Raw genomic sequence first — 6,000 nt, forward strand, 5'->3', positions numbered from 1 at the left:
AAAAAGACTGACTTCCTGGTTCAACTTTGACCGACCATATTTTCCGTAGTTGTCCGCACGCACAATATTCCTGTGCAGTGAGGAATTATTACCAAAATGTCCGGCGCACTTCCTACTCTTCTGCCCTCACTACACATAAAGGTGCACAGCTATGCGGCGAGCTAAACGCACTTCCAATAAAGGTTGAGACACAAGGAATGGGCCTTTGAAGTCTTAAACTGGGAGGAATTGTGAAGCAGTGAAAACACAATTGGATATAACAGAAATACCAATGGAGGTACAGACAAGCTGTCAAATATCACCAGTGAAGAACAACATTAAACCTACAATAGTTTTTTTTGGCCACCTGAGGGTCATCAGGCAAATGTAAGTCCAATAGTTACTCTTTTAGCTCTGTTTTTGGTCTCTGCCAACTCCAAATATCTGGCTCTTTAGCAGCTAAATGCTCCACCAATTTCACCAGCTAGTCGCTAACTGTGTCTGTTTGCTGTTTGGTGCTGTGCAGGTAGTGTAGAGTGGATTTTTAGAGCTTTGTCCAGTCCGACTTTGCTGTTGCGATGTTACCATGTTTCTCAGCAATTACTTTGGTAAGGATCTAACCCTAACCCTGATAAAAACTACAAAAATAAGACCGGAATTTAGTTAGCCTTTAATTGCATATTTCCCATACCCAGTAGGAGCAAAAAAGCTATTTCAAAGTCCCTCATTCATGCCTGTTATTGATCACTGCACTGATGATGTATGTTTGTTGATATTATAACTAATGATCCAAACATCCAAACTAAACCTTAAATAGTTTTTTAGGTGTGGGTCCACTGATGTGCTCACAGTGGAGCCACGGCTCTGGCTGGCACCTCGCGTTAATACACGTGAACACTGTATTTTAACACCTCGCCACCCAGCAGCTTGTCCTTGTCTGCAGGCCAGCGTTTTCCATTTTACACTTGAAGCATTTAGCTGGCTCTCTTATTCAGAGTGAATTAGCCTGGATGGAACAGCAGAGTGAGCTCCAGATCCTGTATGACTGAAATAATAAGCAACAGAATCAGGAATGCAAGGTCAGAGCCCTGTACTGTTACCATGCAATTTTCTTTGTGGCTCTACAGCCGTCATGTAGAGGATAAAGTGCTCGGGGAGGAAAAACACAAAGGATTTGACAAAGAAACTGAATGAAAAGGAGAGCAAAGTAAATGTGATTTGGTGGGGAGATGGTGATGTCAAGTGCTCCTTAGGAAAGGGTTTTTTATGGAAATAGAGAGTCACTTTGCAGATCTGATTGGTGAGAGAAGATAGTTCTTCCACCATTAGGGAGTCAGTAAAGGAAAAGACTGGGTGGAGTGGATTGATTAACAGGCTGGAACTCGAAAAAAGGAGCTTAGTAAAGCAGAAAAGCCTAATTTCCCCCACTGCTTAAGACAGCACAGAGCAGTGAGAGATAGGGGACAAAAAAGAGTGAAAGCAAAGACTCAAATAAAGCAAGATTTAAAGCCCCTACACACCCATGGTACACTCCCACAGGTGTTTCCACTTAATTTGACTGATTAGGCCTCTTTTCAGGACTTTGTAGACATATACAAACTGTGCTTGTTTGAAATCTCCATCACTCTCTTCTTATGTTGCACCTGTTATATCCAACTTTATCATTCTTCTCAAGGCCTAATTATGCTCCAAATAAACTAGGTCATGTTGCCCGCCTCTGGGTGCAAAAGTATGTGTATATGTTCTGAGTGGCCACACTCGAAGGTGGAGTGCATTCACCCCTCCTCCTGGTGGAACCTCAAGGCCTGATCGATCTCTCTCCAAGCATTCGGTGATTTGTAGTCTCAACGTGATGAATCATACAGATGGGGACAACGGCACAGTCCCCCTCTCTTTCAAAGACATTCATGCTGTTACACCCGATTGTAAAGACACAAAGTGACAGGAAGAAGTTGTGTGAAGAATTTAAAAAACAGAGAGAGAAGTTCAACTCCTGGTTTACTTCCCATTCGCACACCTGGCCACGATTGTCTGTGTCTGAAAAGTTTTGAAAAATTGTTAGATGCAGCCCCCTGATTCCACAATTGGAAAGGGGGGTTTCAGACACAACACAACAAGCACTCTGTTTGAAGCAGACTGAAGCCTGTATTGACTTATTTCACTTCAGACGTTTAAAATTAGTCAAAAGTATAGAGCTTTTTTCACAGCAGACATTTGGCATGTCATAGCAGGAAAAGCACAGGTGTAACTGACAAAATGAATTACAAATTAGATTGAGGCATTAGCCAATCAGGTGAGAGCTACAAGCTAATAAGAAGGGCTCATTGGCAGCAGGTGTGAGAACTGCCTCCACACTCGGAGACCATGGTGCTTTGTGTGCGCCTGCTGTGTTGCAGAGATGGTTGTTCTGTACACTCATGGCTCTGGATCAGAAGCTGAAAAAGGATAATTGACTGTCAGCTGGTGCAGAGGCAGAGATCTGAGGGCTGTTTATTTTAGTCTTCTCTTATTGTTTTCAATTCTGTCTCTTACTTTCTTGTGCTGCTTTCTTTTAGAGTCTTTAATAAATAGCCAGTTATGGCAGATAACCCACATTGACTGTTGTGGCCTCTTTATTGTAGCCCCCTGTCTCTGTACTATTAATTACAGGTATTTACCACCCATTACCAAAACCCTGGAACTAGAGTTGCACTAGTTCCAGGGTCTTGCTAATGTGCATACTAGTTCACTGGCTTACTGGGACACATGATGTAACTGAGCCAACATTTGTTTCACCTGTGCTTTTCCTGCCATGGCAAGTCGAACTGTCTGCCATGTCTATACATGTTTATTGAGAGAGACTTGTAACCCCTTGTTATATATATATTATCTATGTAGGTATCTTTATTTACCATTGCTTAGTAATTTGAGATGTAATGCAGTGTTTTTAAATGGTCATAACTGTTTACAGTGAGCGTTTTGGAATTTACTGATGAAAATGCATCTTAAACGTTGATCATGGTAGCTAGCACTGGTGCTAACACTGAGCTAGCACCCTCGTGGACTGTTGAAGGAGCAGCGAAGGACTTTCTTCAGCTGCCAAGGAGCTGCTCGTGAAGGAGCCGGCCGCTGTCAGCCATAAAGGACTGAACAGCGTGGGTGAGTATCCCAGTCCTGTTGGCTGAGCACAAGGAGCAGCCGCCTTTGTATTTGTGGCCCAGTGTAACGCTGAAGTGCTTGCCAAATTTGTTTTATTCAGGTAAGTGAATATGTATGTGTTTGAAGTGCATTTAATGCAGGGTTACAGTGTATTTACCAGAGTTTGGGATATTTTTTGTTAACCTGAGTATTTGAGAAGTTTGAATTGTTGAGATACTTTATAATTGGGACATTTTGATTGTTACTGACATTTAAAGGTGAAGAAATATTTCACACCTTGAAAAGAGCTGGACAGAGGACACACGTGACTGAATGTCTAAATAACAATCTTTTGTTTTACTTTTTTACTCTGTATTTCACCAGGAAAAAGGTTCGTTTAACCCGACCAAAACACCAAAATCCCCTAGAATTTCTATGTCACCTCGAGTCTCTCAAAATGTCTTGGCTGAAATAGAAAATTGAGAATCTTATCTTTGTAACCTTCAGGTGTTAACATGGAGCGAGGCGTGGATCAGGAGAGGTGAGCAACAGGTGAAGGAGAGGAGATAAATAGGTGGAAAAACACATGAGGGAGAGACAGCGGGTGAGCTGGACGAATGACAGTTTTATTTACACCTCAGAGATGGAGCAACTGGCTCCTCACACACCAAAAAAACCCCACATTTTCTTCCATCATTCCATCAGTTAACAGTCATGAGATCATGTTGAGCACAAAGCAAACAGATCAGGATTTTTGCATAATGGATGTATTTGTGACACTGTGGTTGAGCCTGTGTTTGATTAGTTCTCGCACTATGCTTTTCTACCCCGAGATCATCACTGGGTCGCTGAAACACTACTGGCAACCCACACACAGTCCTGTTTCCATCACTTCAGAGGTGAGCAACAACATTGACTTACATTCATTTCTTGGAGACTTCTTTAACCATAACCACTACTTGCCTAACCCTTACCCTTAACCTTAAACCAAGTCTTCTCCCTGAAATCTAATGATCTACATTATGGGGTTATTATTGTCCCCACAATGTGACTGTGTAAACAGATTTATGTCCTCACAAGATGAGTAATACAAGGACACACGCACACATCTTTGCCTGTGTGGGTGTGTGTTTCTGTATATGTGTGTTGACTTTGTGCCCCCGCTATCTGAAATGACATCTTCGTTGTCTTACCCTTCATTACTGTGTGTGTGTGTGTGTGTGTGTGTGTGTGTGTGTGTGTGTGCACAATGAGGGAAAACTGCCATTTGGGAAAACCAATTACCACAGGTAAATAACATAACCCTTCACTCTAGGATTTAGCCAAACAATGAATTTATAAAGAGGAAAAACCTCCTCTTACACACTCATGTGTGTCCACACACACACACACACACACACACACACACACACACACTGGTTTTGACATACTTTTGAGAACATTGCATTGACTGACATTGATTCATCACTCTGACCACAAAGAGCAACTTGCAGGATGGAGAGCCCAGTGAATCAATGTGTAGTAAGATCATTTAGAAACTAGATCTAAAATCCAGTTGTGTGTGTGTGTGTGTGTGTGTGTGTGTGTGTGTGTGTATATATATACATATATATACCTGGAATTATTTTTGTAAGTTTTACTTCTGCATCAAAAAAGATTAATTAGACGTGACATAACAAAAGGGAGAGCGGCCAAGTTAGCTCCAGTTTATCATGAAGAAGTATGGATTCCAGTGCTGGTTCTGACACTAAAGAGGTTGAAAATGTATATTCATACGCATATGATGAACCACGGCCGTATAATTATGAGCCTGTTGGGTGTCCAAGAGACCAGGAACCGACCAGGATTAGAAGAAATAACAGCCACAGGAGAGAAATTGAGTTGGTGTGTGAGAACCAGTGGAGAACTGGACAGGTGCCCTGCTGAGTGACGATAACGCTCTGTTCACATCACAATATTGTAAAGTTTGCTGTAACAAAACTAGTATTGGTTGTCTAATACTGGCAGGAGTATTGATACTTACAAACTAATGCTTAAGTATCAGCTTGTATCAGTCGTGTCTGGCTTTGCCTAATATGATCCCACACTACATTTTACGCTGCTGTGCCTAACCCTAATTGGGAAGTTAGCAAACATAAGACTTAAGATGCACAGTCCACGTTTTGGTCGGGCTGAATATCTAATGTATCCGTGATCATTATTCCTGTCGGTGGCAGAACAAAAAGCTGCTGCTGACGGTGGACCTGATGAAGCAGCTGTGTGTACTGAAGGGGCTGCACCAGCTATCAGCCTCGCACGGTCCCAGCTTTGACCTCCCATCGAGAACTCCGTCATATCGCCAGCAACATAATCCTCCGGTCTAAAATGAGCACCGTACACAACTGTGTTTTTCGTGTCACATGGAGCAGTGAAAACCTCATCTCTTCACCTGCACAAAATGCACCCAGGTACAAGAGCCGGTTCTTTTCCTGTTAGGAAAGCTGTGGAAGTCCAGACGGGCTGGAGTTAATTCACCATGATGAAAAATGGTGAAATACAATGTAAAACTACCATCTACCCCACGTTGAGCTGAGGCAGAGTCAGGGACAATGACTCCCTTTTGTTACGTTATGTGACGTGTTGTTGGGAAAAAAAGACATTTTTAAGAGCATTCCTCAAAACTTTTTTCTCTAAATTTTTGTCCTTATTTCTTTAAAACATATACAATTCTGCATTAACTTTTCATTTTCAGGAAAGGTTAAGTCATAATTTAGTAAAAAAAAAATTCAACCTGCAAGTTCTGCTCTTTAAATTCTACCTTGTAAAATTATCCTCAAGCCTAATGTCTTTATCTCTTAAATCTGGTGTTTTCTCTGTGAGGATCAGCAAGGATTGTGTGCCGTTAAGTCCTCACAAGTTCAGATA

The sequence above is a fragment of the Enoplosus armatus genome, chromosome 2 (genome assembly GCF_043641665.1).
Source record: "Enoplosus armatus isolate fEnoArm2 chromosome 2, fEnoArm2.hap1, whole genome shotgun sequence".
Lineage (NCBI taxonomy): Eukaryota > Metazoa > Chordata > Actinopteri > Centrarchiformes > Enoplosidae > Enoplosus > Enoplosus armatus.